Source organism: Ostrinia furnacalis, unplaced genomic scaffold (genome assembly GCF_004193835.3).
Source record: "Ostrinia furnacalis isolate ACB-3 unplaced genomic scaffold, ASM419383v2 OfSCF0639, whole genome shotgun sequence".
NCBI classification, from domain to species: domain Eukaryota; kingdom Metazoa; phylum Arthropoda; class Insecta; order Lepidoptera; family Crambidae; genus Ostrinia; species Ostrinia furnacalis.
The window spans coordinates 219,293-235,606 of record NW_021130878.1 but is presented as its reverse complement, the minus strand read 5'-3'; positions in this window follow the sequence as shown (position 1 = coordinate 235,606).

Here is a 16,314-nt window from a genome sequence, read left to right as displayed (position 1 = left end):
GGCTCTAAATGCGCAGTTTAGAAAGCACCTATGCAGCCGAGTGGCCCGACAGCCGTGATGAGCCATTGTGTGGGCGGCTTAAGGGGAAAATCAATGCCGAGGGCAGATGCTCTTGGGCGGAATTAACTTTTGGATTCACCCCGTTTGATTTCACATACGAAAAACGTTTATTTGCACTAGTTATATTACTTTGAGCAGATATATCGAAATATTTTCTGATACGAAAATATTGTTGGACCTTCGAGCCGGATCGGGCAAAGTTACACATACAGTCCGATTTTATTAACTGGTATTGGTAAACTGTACTATTGGTGACGAAATAAGCGTAACAATATTTTTTTGTTAATAACGTCGATGTTAGGTAGGTAGATAAAATATTTATTTGGATGATACCACGACTTGTGCGTGTTGCATATTATGAAAGTTTAAATTGAAATTTCGTCTTCACGGAAAGCAGGAAATAGCAGATTTTATACGTGGTCATAAATGGAAAAGTTATGTGATTGCTTTTATGATTTTTATAAGACACGTAAAGGCTATAAAGCCTGGAGCGAAGTTAAATGACTCTTATAAAAGTGCTGTTAAAGGCTTATAAAAGTGGTACCCAGCGGTGGTGGTGTAGTATCGCTCTGACTTTCAAGTTTTGTTGAAACTTCAATCTTATTAGGTGAATAAGATTGAAGTTTGTTCATTAATACAAATGTAGTTTCGAGCATCAAGGCAACGAAATTTCAGGCGTCTGTTAGTTTCATAATAGACTGTCTGAAGGCTTTTAGACGTTCATGAATTCGTAAAGTTGTTTAGTTCAGTTTGGATTTAACCTGTGAACCGAGCTTAATCTAACATTTTAGTAAGTAATAAAATTTGCATCGCGAAACTTTGGTAAGAGATTAACAAAAGGGTCTATAGCCTTTGGTTGAAAAGGAGAGCGTAGGATAAGTAAGAAGGTAACCTAAGGTACCTCTAAGAAAAGAAGTGTTTAGAACCCTCTTGACTTCTACTTGATTATTTTGGCTCACAATGTAATTGGAATTATAAAAGCCTGTGACCTGCTAGAAAATTATTTTGTCGTATCTCACGTTGTTCGTTAGGTAACCAAAGTCTATTGATTCAGGAATTCCCGCACTTAAGGCGGCTGACTAAGGCTAACGAGCTAAATTCAGCATTATTATTATCGCATCGTAGCCAAAAATGCTTGAAAACACACGTAGCCTTCGAAAGCTCCATTCAGAACGTTCCAGATTGTTGCGTAACTCAGCGTATTGATCCAGGTCATCCCGAAGGCAGTAGGAGCCTCTAACTGAAGCCCGTCAGCTAAGATAATACCCCAAAAACTGGAAATACTAGTAACTTCTGAAAGCTCCATTCAGAACGATCCCGAGTGTTGCGTAACCTGGCGTATTGATCCAGGCTATGCAGACTGTAGGCGCCTCTCACTAAGGCCCGCCAGCTATGATTGTACCCCAAAAACTGGAAATACTAGTAACTTCTGAAAGCTCTATTCAGAACGTTCCCGAATGTTGCATAACCAGGCGTATTGATCCAGGCTATGCAGACTGTAGGCGCCTCTCACTAAGGCCTGCCAGCTAAGATCATCCCCCAAAAACTGGAAATACTAGTAACTTCTGAAAGCTCCTTTCAGAACGTTTCAGTCTGTTGTGCAACCTGGCGTATTGATCCAGGTCATCCCGCAGACTACAGGCGCCGCAGGGCCGGCCGCAGCGCTCAGTAACTTTAGCTCTGTCTCATAAAACGCTAAAATACTGGGATTCACTAGAAGCCTTCAAAAGCTTCTGAAAATACCCGAGTTGCATAACAATAAAGTTACACTGTACTACATTTCACTGCATCGTATCCTAATCGCTGGAAAACACTTCCGAAAGCTCCATTCGGAGTGTTGCATAACCTCTTGTTCCCCCACAGGCATCCTACTGACTACAGGCGCCTCTCACTAAAGCCTGTCTGCTAAGATCGTACCTCAAAAATAGGAACTTTGTAAACTCCTGTCTGAAAGTTCCATTCAGAACGTCTCAGAGGTGTTGCATAACGTCACGTATTGATCCAGATCAAACCGCAGCCTTCCGGCGCTGCTTATTTTTTTACTTACTAGCTTACATCGTACCACAAAAACTTAAAATAGTAGTACTCTCCAAAAGCTCCATTCAGAGCGTCCTAGTGTTACGCAACCAACGCGTATTGATCCAGATCATCTCACAGACTTCTGGCACCTTTCTAAGTTTCGTAAAGTTTCTCATTGTACCCCAAAATACTGGAAAACACTTGTAACCCCGAAAGCTCCATTCAAAGCGTCCCAGAGCGTTGCATAACCGCGTGTATTGATCCAGGTCATCTCACAGACTTCTGGCGCCACTTCCAAGCTTCGTTCAATGTCTCATTTCACCCCAAAATACTGGAAAACTCTTGTAATCCCGAAAGCTCCATTCAAAACGTCCCAGAGCGTTGCATAACCGAGTGTATTGATCCAGGCGATCCCGCAGACTTCTTGCACCATTTCCTAAGTTTCGTAAAGTCTCATCGTCGTACCCGTAAAGTCTCATTGTACCTCAAAATACTGGAAAACTCTTCTAACCCCGAAAGCTCCATTCAAAGCGTCCCAGAGCGTTGCATAACCTCGTATTGATCCAGACTATCCAGACTACGGGCGCCGCGAGCTGAGATCGTATTCCGAAAAACTGGAATATGTACTAGCACTAGTACTCTCCGAAAGCTCCATTCAGAACGTCCTAGTGTTACGTAAAGCATATTGATTCCCCCAGGGTGCCGCTCAGTAACGCCTGCGAGTTTAATTTCGTGCTTTGCAAAATTATAGCATTGCTAATGAAGTTGCAGAATAAGTATGTCTGACAAAATATATCAAACATAGTACGAGGGTACATTTCTTTTCCAAAGATTCTAGTTAGGTAATTAGCAGGGTAGCAGTTAATTTATATCTTGATCTAAAACTTACTAAGTATTTTATCTTCTTTCTAACCTAAAGAAATTAAACATTAAAATCAAATCCAAAAATAACTTGTCTGGGTTTGACAAGCTGTTCAATATCGTAAGACGTAACATAAAAGTGTATTTTACTGCTTTATTGTAGCAGTGAGGTCGACGGCACCATTTGGCATCTAGCCGGCCTCTATTCGACTGCTAGACGGTCATCTTATACCCTCCCCAGCGGGTAAGAGGAATATCTATTTCCAAGTGGATTCTACACATAAATGAGATTAAATTGAAAGGGTTTTTGATGACTACTTCGAATCGCTATTTTGTAAATGACGATGAGGAATTAAAATAGCGCGGGGTCGTACTTTCCGACGCTGTGGATCGCATGAGTGTATACATTATTTCAATTCCCAAGGGAAAGAAATTTTAATTTAAAAAATGATATTGATCCTGTAGGAAAAGTAGTTGTGTTTGAATACCAGCACCATTTGAATCTACCCTTTTTGTTGGATCGACTATAAAACACCAATATTTATTACCATAAAACCAAAATCAAGAGATAAAAAGATCTCCACGAATAAAGAGTGTGTTATAGATCGTTCCATCCACGAAGACGCGCCCCACCAATTTTTGATCGAGGGAGGTGCGGGGAGTTTGATCCGAGCAATCCGAGCGTCATTATTGTAGTGTGCATGTGCCATGGATAATTTAGCGTGTACCGATAACACTCAAACATTAGCGGAAGAATGGTGGGGCGCGTCTTCGTGGATGACACTATCTATATCTCATCGTTGTTGGTATCGATTGAGGACTCAGACTGTGCAGACCAGACGGCGCCGATCGTAAAGAAGTTTGCAGTCTTCTAGCCAGAGATGGTCTGTAATAATTTAGTTTGTTCGGACTATGACATCCGTTACCTAGCTCTGAAATAGTACTGGACGTTCGAACTAAGTACAACTTTTATGCTAGGGCATTGACTACATTGAGGATGAATGGAAATTCTTAAATATACACACATTGCTCAGGGAATATTCTTAATGTGAGTCTTTTGACGCTTATAGGTAATATACTCAATACTTTATTGCTTCACCACAATAGCATTTAGGTCTTACAATTTATATACAGGGTGGAAACGTTAAGTGATCTCACTCGATTATTTCTAAACTATACAAGATATTTAAAAACTGGTTACCGATCCTGAAAGTGCTTCATGAGCTCTTTCAATCGGTACCAATAATATGTTACAGAATAAACTGGATCCATCTGAAAATTCAATGTTTCTAGCTTCCATACTAAATGTATGCCAGACACCATATTAGAAGTGTATTTTTTTTATTGAATAATAAACTCTTAAAATAAACTCGTAAATCGTATTCTCATTTAAAATTATTCATGGAAAACATTGGTTTTAAGCTTTACTTGCTATAATATTGTCAAGAGATGAGTGTCATGACTGTTGTAGTACTAAATGTATGGAAGGAGGAAACATTGAATTTTTGGATAGATCCAGTTTATTCTGTAACATATTATTGATACCATTGGATAGACCTTGTGAAGCACTTTTGCAATCAGTAATCAGTTTAACGATATCATGTGTAGTTTTTAAAATAATGTGACTTTACCAAATGTATGGAAGCTGGAAACATTGAATTTTCGGATAGAACCAGTTAATTCTGTAACCTATTATTAATACCGTTTGATAGAGCTCATGAAGCACTTTCAGGATCAGTAACTAGTTTTTTGATGTCTTGTATAGTTTAGAAATAATCGAGTGAGATCACTTTTCGTTTCCACCCTGTATAACTTTGTGTCGTGAAAATAAAACTTGAAGAGGCTGAAATTGAGGATAAAAGTTATGCGAGGAATCGATCATTCCTCATATGGGCGAGATGGAAACTCATTATTATGCTTTTAGTAAAGTGTTTTTCAACAGGGGCAAGTGACAAAGACTTTCTAATACAGATCGACTGAAAGCCATCCGGACGAAGTCTCTGGCAAAAGCTTCCAAATTAAAAATAATTTGCCCCTTTTTTGGTATTCGTAAACACAATTCGTTTTCGCTCATTTAGGTTGAACGAAAAATAAATTCGTAAATATAATCCCAACACAGGGCCAAGGGGGGCTACTCCCAAAAAGTCTGACATCTGCATGAGTGACACTGACAGATAGACTCGAAACTACGTAAACGGTGCGGAGTAGCCCTGCTAAACGTACCTACGCGTAGGTAAAATTTCGAATGTTACCATCCCTTTCACGCAAATGCTGGCATCTGCATGAGCGACAGTGACAGATATACTCGAAGCTACGTAAACGGTACAGAGTAGCCTCCTGATCTACGTTCTGTAAACGTGTTTTGATGTCGCCCATCACTCGCAGCGCCCGGGCAATCTTTCTGAATTCCCACCGGCACGCTGGCACAAGGAAATGTGTTTACCGCGTTAGATGCTCGGCCAGGGACGTTTTCTGAATGGAGTAACAATTTGGGGGTTATCTCTTTGGAAGGCGGTTTTTGTTAAAAGGAAGGGCAAGATTACGGTTTGCACTTTTATTCTTCTTGATCATGAGGGTTGAAACAAATGTGGACATAGCAATGATTCCCGACTTAAGAACCGCTGTGGGATTTGAAAAGGTCTGAACGCAACTGAATTGAACCAACAGGCACCTTAGACAGACATCTTAGTAAGAATGGGATGATTCCAATCACTGGGACCAATGTACAAAGTGATTTTTAGTGTGCTTGCCTCACTTGGAAATTAAATCAACGACATCAGGACTGACCGTTCTAACCATTGCTTATGGTACAAATGCAGAACTAAAATAGCCAAGGTATTTTTTCAAACTGTAGGGTAGAAAATATGTATTTACCTAACCTACCCCTTATTTAAAGATTCTAAGCAAATCTAAATTAAAGTGCTACGCTGAAATGAAATTCAGCTACCTACCTACAGAAGATAAAATGCCTTCAATTCACACTCAGTGTTGCTATCTAATAAAAGTCATGCAGCGACACTACTATGAATACTGCAGTTTTATCGTCCCCCTGGATAGTGTAATAAAGTGAATGTGTGTCAGCTACAGCAACTTTGAGTCGTATCGCGACACAAAAGCGGGTAACTACTAGAATATTTGATAATAAAACGCTGGAGCATGGTCGCTCTCGAGTTGGGGGTAGTTTAAAATAGTCGTGCTAGCTCTATAATGCATGGTTCAAGATATATTTCAGTAACAGCTGTGTGGACGCGTCGAAATGGGATGCTGACGCTGAGATAGAAAAGGATTTTCGCAGTTTATTTTTCTGTCAGTAAACGTCACTGGCGGCGATTATGGATATTGCTTTATTCAGGTCTTGACACAATTTCCAATTCACTGAAATATTCAATAGAACACTGCCTACCACTGCCTCATTGGCCATATGTACTTCATGCCTCCGGCAACTGGTTACGGTATATAAAGTTGTGCTTCTTCGTTCGTTCGTTTCAGCTGAATGACGTCCACTGCTGGATAAAGGCCTCCCCCAAGGATTTCCACAAACAAACACCGGTCTTGCACCACCCGCCCGCATGTAAATCTTCGAAGTTTCCAAATTCAATTTCAAACACAATGCTCCAATTACTACCGCCAACCAAACCGAATAGAAAATTTTTCCCCACTGCGAATAGAACGGAACCTCTGGGTCTGACTTGACTTATGGTCCTATGTCCCCTAGATGGGGCAGAGGGCGTCCACAACAGTCCTCCATTTCGTTCGGTCTTGAGCTTCTCGCTTGATCTCGCTCCAGGTTTTGCCGATCTTCTTCGCCTCGTCCGCTACAGTGCGCCGCCAAGTTTGCCTGGGTCTGACCTACTTCTGAATTTCTGAAATGCTTATGGTTTCATGTTCATGAAATGGGATGCCAAATGTAAGGAGATGTTTCTCAAGAGCATAAGATTACTTACACATGATTTACGAGTCTTAATACGAAAACGCTCGTTCTGCTCACTCGTTCCCCGCAAACGCTGACAATGCACAAATGTAGCGTGCATTTCCTCCGCGCGTCCTATTTTCCCCGCTCCCTGTTAAATGCGCTAGAAGTTTCCGCTTTGCCGCGTTCCAATATGAATGTTTGTCCACTTTTGTTGGGAAATTGTGTATGAATGGGGGCAAATGGCACGGTTTCATGTTTTCATTTAGAGATCTTTGTGGAGAAGCGAATGATGAGGCTAGGTTTGTGAGACTGACTGCAGCTGCTATTAGTTTCAAAGTAGGCATCCGGCTATAAATTTTTGTTGTAAAATAGCGTTCGGCATGATTGCAGTATCATCTTCATCATCATTTCAGCCATAGGACGTCCACTGCTGAACATAGGCCTTCCCCAATGACTTTCGGGGACTCGAACGGTTGGTAGCGGCCTGCATCCAGCGCCTTCCTGCTACCTTTATCAGGTCGTCGGTCCACCTTGTGGGTGGACGTCCCACGCAGTAGTCGATTACGTATTTTAAGATTGCACCTTGCATATTAAGACTATCTCAATTAATTACAATAAATTATTAGTGTTAAGTATTTTGTCTTTTCCTTGTTCTTATGTACCAACCAACTGAATTAATTTTAGCCTATTAAAACGCAAGCCTCGTCCAAAATTCATTGCTACATCCCCAGAAGATAATTAAACATAAATTATTAATTAATTATCCACCGAAGCTGTTTATTTAGTGATAGCTTATTGCCTCGAATTTCGTCAAGACAGCAACGTCTGTTGTGCTGTCGTTTTATAACCCCTCAAAAAGTAATACCAGAAGCAATTTGAGTGATTCGCTGTTTCCCCTGTATCTGCCGGTTTCCCCATTTCCGCTGCTTTCTCACTTCTTTGCGTGTCATTAAGTTTAATAATCACCCCGAAACTGGGGAATTGACAGTGTCGTTTGCTGTGCCCTCGGTTTAATCTTGAGTATTTTCTCTTTTCCTGTTATTGCTGTGCCGATTCGGGTCTCATTCTGATATGACTAAACTGACTTTAACTGAGTTTGTAAGAAGGGATCTGCCATATAACGCGTTCTCATTCGCGTGTTAGAGTGTTAAGTTAGGTTAATTGCTTAGGAGTTAAGAACGCGTTGTTTGACGAAGCCTTTGGTACGCATGAAATGGAAATTAATTTTGTACCCCGTTCTTTAGCCACATGGAATAATTTTTCATTGCTAGCCTTTTTAGTCCTTTCGCTCGTGAAAGCACATCACTTATTTAATGCCATAAGCTAAAACGTATACAATTGAATTACACACACAGTGCGATCATAGGCCAATGACAAGTCGCGTGAACTGTCATGGGTCACGCGACCTGTCATTGGCCTTTGATCATGCCGCGATGGCGATCTGCACGCGTTGGTGTAATTGAAGTATTAGGTTAGTTTTTATCGAAATTATTTCCACAGAAGATAGAGCTGGCATCGAAATAGTTTTCTACAGCACGCCCACTCGTGTGATTCATTCTCGGTGGTATCACGTAACACTAGGCATCTGGATTCCCCCCACGTCCCCCAAATCGAATTTCTCTTGGGTTCGGTGTACCATTTATTTCATTTTTGCGGCGCTCCGCTCTATTCCGTAAGACATGTCCAAGATTAATAGTTAGTCTTAATCGATTTAATTTGCTTCCAAAACACGTTTTACCGATAAAAAAAGGAACTGAAGAATTAGGTTAGTATTATTTTGGTAAAAAAATGGCCGAACATGTTTTAAAAGAAATAGGCTTTTTTCCGTAGCTGTTCATTTAATGACCAAAAAGACACAAGACTTTCCTCCTTCCTAATCTGTCTGGCCAAAGCGTGGGGAGTGTAGCCCTTTAACTGGTATAGAGAAAAATATTTTACACTACTTTTGTACCTTATGTTTTCTCAATAAGGTTCAAAATATGGTGGCAACAATTCTGCCACTACCAGGTAAAAGTTTAAGCCTCTGGTAAATTAGAAAGAGTAGTAGGTACATCTGTAGTGGACACAATATGACCTGATGATGCGATGTGTACACTGTACATATCTAAATCTAAAAAGATGTTTAAAGCCATATAAAGTAGGTACACGCTTGTCTGATTTAACTTTAAATGGCTTCCAGTTTATTTGTAGCTCATCCCGCTAATGTATTGAATTACGCTGGATGCGGGCGAAGCAATTCCGCTCAGAACTCATACTTGAGATGAAGATTCTGGAATCTGATAAGAAATCTCGTTTTACAAACATCTTTGAAAGTGTGATTATGCACAAGCAGTATGTCTTTTGAAAAATAACACCAAATACAACTTTATTAGATGGTATGGTATTTACCTTGAGTGTCTGTCAAGGTAAATCTAATTTCGTTTGTTTAATCTTTCTTGAAAGGTAACCTAGTTTGACTAGACAATGTAATGGAAATCTTCTATCGCAGCAAAACATAATAATGAGCTCCTTTTACAACTTTTAGAGCACATTTATCCTTAACTCGATTCTTGTTTATCTCAAATTCGTTATCATTAGCGTACCACGTTGGGCGCCAATAAATTGTGGACTTTATCATTTGTCTCGCCATTTTCATTTTATCGGGTATTTGAGCGCAATTTCCATGGGATATTCCCTCGGGAACAGCGTCCTATTAAGTTTCGAATTGCCGAGACTAAAGCGCTGCTTCGGCGAATAACGAACCTTTAATATTAACGTTGTCGAGGCAACTTAGATGCTGAAAATAGCTTGCCACTATAGAATGTTCTTCGTGGTCAAAACTTGTAGTTTTAGTGAGCTGTTGTTGGGTGTTATTTAATTAGGGGTTAATTAATATGAATCATCATCTTCATCATCATTTCAGCCATAGGACGTCCACTGCTGAACATAGGCCTCCCCCAATGCTTTCCATGTTGATCGGTTGGTAGCGGCCTGCGTCCAGCGCTTCCCTGCTACCTTTATGATGTCGTCAGTTCACCTTGTAGGTGGACGTCTCACGCTGCGTTTTCCGGTACGCGGCCTCCATTCCAGAACCTTGCTGCCCCATCGGCCGTCAGTTCTGCGTACTATGTGCCCTGCCCATACTGCCCACGATTAATATTAATACATAGACGAGAATGACATTTGAAGTTGCTACTAGCAATAAGGTAAATTCATTAACAAGGTTAACAGAAATTTTGAAATATCTTAGAGACATGCTCTGTGCAATGCATGCGAATATGTTTCAGGCCGAACACAGTACCGGAGACTTTAGTATTCCTCTTGCCTCACTAAATCAATATTCGCAGAAACTTGGCATCGTTTAGCTGCGATACAATTAAACAGCAGGAACGAAATTGCCTGTAGTTTCTTTCGGTACTTATTCGGGGCAGTGTTGTCGGTCCGTTGCCTTATCGATCCTGGAGCCAAGTCAAAAACTGTCCGTACCAAGTCTAACTACAGTTCCACTTGTTTAATGGCGTCGTAAAACATTTTAGTGGCCCGACGATAGGGATGCGACGGTTCTCGAAACATCTGCATCGTTCTGATTAGTTTTTTTTATGTCTGTTCTCTAATTTCTTCTGTTGTTCTTTTATTTGGTGTACAATAAAGTTGATTAAATATCCAATCTATATTATCTAATCAGACGGTATCTACAGTTTCTTTATCTGCAGTTATTATGTACTTAAATATTCACCGATAAGTATAATATCTGCAAATTTTTCATGCCAAATATCTAACACATTCGATTAGGGCCTACCCATGAATGCCTAACGTAAAACCTAGAGACTTGAAAAGGTCTCCTATAGTTTGTTTCTTGCGCTGCTTCTTCTTAGCACTGGCCCATTTATTGTCCTGAAGCAGTGGTAGGGTTAATACTGGAACGTGTGAAAGTGCTTTTTAACAGCCTACTTGCATAAATAAATGAGTTTTATGAGTTTTTATGACTTGTCGTATGCCTAAAACGATTTTATCGTATCGAGACCGTTCTATCATCGATGATATGGATGCTACATTTCACTCATCTCTACAGTGCCTGAAGAAATTTGAATCAAAAGTCGGCCTCGACGTGTAATGGACTAAAATATTGCCTTCATCTGAATTTCACGCGCCGCTGATTGGTCGATACACTCCTTTGTTTTAGTCGCACCTTTTGCTCAAATTACTAAGGTTTTTCAGATTTATCGATATTGGAGGTCGTTCAATTTTTATAATAACCTTTCTGGAAATTTGATATTATTTTTGAGTAAGGGCGGGTCTGAAAATTGTAGCTATGTAACTAATTTCGTCTGTCTCAGGGACGATTTTCTTATCGACAGATATAACGAATCTGCCGAATAGGTTTGTATTATTGAAAGTTTCGTTCTGGGAAATAACAATAGTCGTGATAATAGTCCAGCAAAAATCTAGCAAGTTGTCAACTCTTTTTCCAATCATAGCTCAGCACAGCCATTCAATACTCATATCTAAGTTAGAGATTCTATAGGGCAGACATTCAAGAGCTATTCGAAGTTCGAACTAGTTCTCTTAACTTGGATTAAGATCTCAGAAAAGTCGGTAATAAAGAATCTCGTTGAACTAAACCTGAGACCTGCTCAAACTTGGTCCAAGACCGAAAGATCACTGTTCTTTGTCACAAAGAAATTCAGAATAACTTACCCAATTACCAACTTCGTCGTCGTAATAAATGTTGTTAGGTCCACTTTGCCGAACTGTCGCAGGCACGTACTGACGAATTTTCCCGATTATTATATTTGCCGAAAATAGAACAGACCTTATGGGGTGATTTGGGGGGCTTTGTGACGCTGTAGAGGGCAGTCGTTATGGTAACGGTAATTTTGGGTTTGAAGTTTTAATTTTCGTTATTTTGTCCCAAAAAATTGATAACCACTAACTTTATAGCTAAGCTAAGAACAATTGAACAAATATAGATTTAAAACAGTATACTTTTAGCAGCAGTACATACTGAAAAAGCATAATTTACCAGTGTATTTTCCATGACTGTATTATGATCATATTCAATAATAAAATTTCCAAAAGCTTAAAGTAATACTGCATAGAAATGCGTCGTACCAAAAAATGAACGAAGATTTTTCGCAGATTATTGAATATCAAATCTCTCACGTCCTCTTTCAATTACTTTATCTTTGTGTTTTCTATTCGAATAATTTCACGGCGCGTCGGGTTCCTTTGAGGCTCCATCATCGTATTCATTAATCTTGTTTACATCTCGTTATCATGTAAGGGATACACCACACTTACTTTCTTTTATGATAGGTTAGACAGTACAATCATCGTCATCAACTTTAACCATCACACCATTAGTAATAGTCGTTGTTTCATTTGCTGAATGATTTCATGTGGACTATCAACTCAGTTTCTTGATTAACATTTTTGTCCAGTTGCAGATACTACTTTGTAACACCAAGAACTAGTCAATGTAATTCCTGTAAGATGACCTCAATCATTCAACCTTTCAGTCTTATTCTTACATTAAAATTTCATTATCATAATTTCGGGCGCATCTTGGAATTACTGCTTATACTTTTGTCATATCAACTTTGTGCTTTATTAGATTTTGATTTGATACATGAGGATTCATCGAGTTAATTCACTAAATCGGATATTACCGCAAACCAATATACGTCGTAATATTATTTCGCAAAAAATCAGGCGATACGAAAATTGCTTTTTGGCTTATTAAAGCCTTAAGACGTAATTTATTCACCCACCCCCGGCCATGTATTCATAACCCGTTTCATCTCCGAGGAGCTGACAAGCGTCATTTCACAGGAGGCGGGGTTACAAGGCGAAAATATCAAAATAATAAACAATCTGGATCAGCGTCTTTCCTTACATGACTCACTTCTTCTACGTCATCGCTTCTTGTCATCTTCAAATTCTTTATTGCTATTCCACCACACGTTACATCAGGATCTTCAGAATAATATCGGACAGAAGGCGGGGTTACATGGCGAAAATAACAAAATAATAAACAATCGGGATCAGCGTCTTTCCGTACATGACTCATCTCTTCTACATCATTGCTTTTCGTCATCTTTAAATTCTTTATTGCTATTCCACCACACGTTTAAATAATATTCTATTCTATTCTACGTTACATTAGGATCTTCAGAATAATATTGGATAGTGTGGCACACAGGCACACATCAAAAACTAAAAACCAGCGCCGTGGGCCACGGCATATGCTGAGTGGGGTCCCGTTGCAGTGGGCATCTTGTTGGTGAATGGGTGGCACTGCTCAGTTTACTCTTGTTTTTATTTTTTTTCTTCTTCCATTATTATGTGCCACTGTCATGTCTATGTAATTGTCTGTATTTGTGTGATGTCCATTGTCCATTGTAATAAATGTATTTTTCTTTCTTTCTTTCTTTCAAAATTTAGGAGAGATGGACGAGAGAGAGAGAGGGGAGATTTATACTTGTAGACTGTTTTTGAATTAGTCTTGGATAGATCTCCTATTTCAGCAATGTTTTATAGGTGACTGAGTCAAAGCTTAAGGCACGAGAGAGTGTTTTTCTGACGTCAAACGTCAGCGAGATTTCAGATGTGCTACAGATTTCTATATTCTGTCATCATATGTCACCCCTCCGTGTCGCTCCTATACCTTAGGCCAGGGTTTCCCAATTTTTTTTTGTCAAGGAACCCTAATTGATTACACTTTTCCTAGCAGAACCCCCGTACTACTCCGCCCGCACGCCCTGCCCCACCCTTGTGCGTAAACAAGTCGGTGCGAGCGAACAACGTCGCGTCGGTCACGAAACGTGGGATAGTTTTACGGAACCCTTGCGGCCTTTCTACGGAACCCCAGGGTTCCGCGGACCACCATTCGGGAACCGCTGCCTTAGGCACTGACTCAGTTTGCGCTATTTTTTAGTGTAGTCTTTTTTATTGCAAGTTCACCTTCCTTCGGGAGAAAATCGAGAACTTCTCCGCCACTAATCACGGCATACCGAAGTATTTCCCCGGTTTTCGGGCAATAAGCCGCTTGTGGACGTCTCAATGGGGACCCAATTACTTGGAATCGGCCTCCAATCACGCGGAGTGCCGGGATGAGGTAAACGGATTCTTCCCGTTTAATTGTTGCTACTTATTCCGAGACCTCATTGTGGCGGTAAATGGAACCGCATTTATTGTGTATTCAGGGAAAATAAGAAAATTTAATTACTGGAAAAAGTTTCTTGTGGATTCTGGCATTGTGTTGTTCTTATCTAAGTTAAATTGAGGGTTCTATAGAATATTTTGATCATTTGTATAGCAGTTGGAAACGCTCTTTTTTATCGGAACTTTTTCAATCTCTACTCCTCGATCGGCCATCTGACCATTCTAGAAGGTAGTGACAGTAAATGAACGCAAATAAAAATTGGGAGAACATAGACTGTCTTAATATGTGAGACGTGACGAGGGTTCGAGTTCACGATCTTTCGATAAAGTTTTAAATCGTTACTCGCGCTTTCTACTAAAATACCTACTACTAATTTACAACATATTGATTTACGGTGTGCTATTTACGCACCTGAATGTTTTAAATTTTTCATCGTAACCATGTTAATCTATGAGATCCTAACTAATAGCCACACATTGCCATCGAGGTAGAGCTTTAATTTAAATTAAGAGACAACCACAAACCATTGGGAGGTACATTAACATGACCACAAACCACCGATCGTGCTCCGGTAAAAGGCAAATGTTGGGTGAGCTGGAACATAACGCATTATTGATGCAAGTGTATTCGTATAAAGTACTTACTCTACTCATCATCATCATTTCAGCCATAGGATGTCCACTGCTGAACATAGGCCTAATGTTTTCCATGTTGATCGATTGGTAGCGGCCTGCGTCCAGCGCCTTCCTGTTACCTTTATGATGTCGTCGGTACACCTTGTGGGTGGACTTTGCTGCCCCATCGGCCGTCAGTTCTGCGTACTATGTGCCCTGCCCATTGCCACTATAGCTTGCTTATCCGTCGGGATAGATCAGCGAAGTTCGTTTACGGATCTCCTCATTTTTGATTCGATCTCGATATTAACCCATCAAATACCATCGAATCAAGACAGTAGAAACTCAAAGTCAAAATTCCTATATTTGCATGGACTATTAAATCGTGCTTACAAATCGTCTAATATTAACATTAAAATAAAATACTAATAAAATGAAATAAATTACCTTAGTCTCATGCGACCATTTAATGTTTCACGAGTTAATACAAAGCCTGTACTGAGTCTAGTAAACTTAAATTTAGAAAATAGTTCAAGTAGGACATTAATCTAAACCTAACATTAACATAAAGTGATTAGGGTCAAAACCATTTAATGATTACAAAGATGGATAAAAATGTCATAAAAGTAATTAACATTTTTAATACTTCTGTCTCGACAAAATAATTACTTCCTGATAAAAAGAAGCAGCATAAATAAACTCAGCCATATTTTTCAGGCTCTTTTCAAAGGTTAACAATATTTATACCACTGCGAGCTACGCCATTATAACATTCTAAACATATTTACCTTAATATATTTCTTTATCAAAGCCCTTTTTCATTAAAATACTACATAGAGAATAAATAATGTTGTTGGTATGCCTTATTAAATAAAGTATGAGCTAGATAAAATTCATAAGTGGAGTGATTTTGATCAAAAAAATTTCTGTCATGGAAAATTTACGCAATACCAAGAGACCGGTGCCTAGATTCTTATCTTTGGTATTGTACAGTAAAATACACATATCGTGGTTTGAACTAGGGCTTGAATACCGGAATTCCGGAATTTCGTAACTCCGGAATTTCGGATAGATTTTTTCCGATATTTCAATTCCGGAACTGAAGCCAATATCGTATTCCGATATTGAAATTTTTCATAAATTATTTTAAGTTTTCAAAACATTTAAGTATCAAAATAGGACCTTAGATAAGAAAGTCCTTGAGATTATGTATTCGCAACTGTATTACTAATAATATTAAAGAGGCAATAGAGCGAAACCAAAGCTCCAAAATGTTCGCTTGATACAACTCTAATGGGCAAAGCCAGCTGAGGACAGCGGATGATAGTGTAAATTCAACAAAAGCTGAGGGTTCTGGGTGATATCGAAAATCTGTTAATAGTTCAGCCACAGGACAGTTCCAAGAGCTAAGCTAACTCGACACTATACCGAAGGTATCCCGGACATCAGTCCTTACGAGATTAGGATGGCTCTCAAACTGCTAAAGAAAAACAAGGCACCGGGTGATGACGGAAATACCTCGGAGCTTCTGAACGCGGCGGGTGATAAGCCGATACTGAAAGTCCTTTAGAGACTGTTCGTTCGTTCGTTCGTTTCGTTCAGCCGAAAGACGTCCACTGCTGGACAAAGGCCTCCCCCAAGGATTTCCACAAAGACCGGTCCTGTGCCGCTCGCATCCAGGCACCTCCCGCGACCTTCACCAG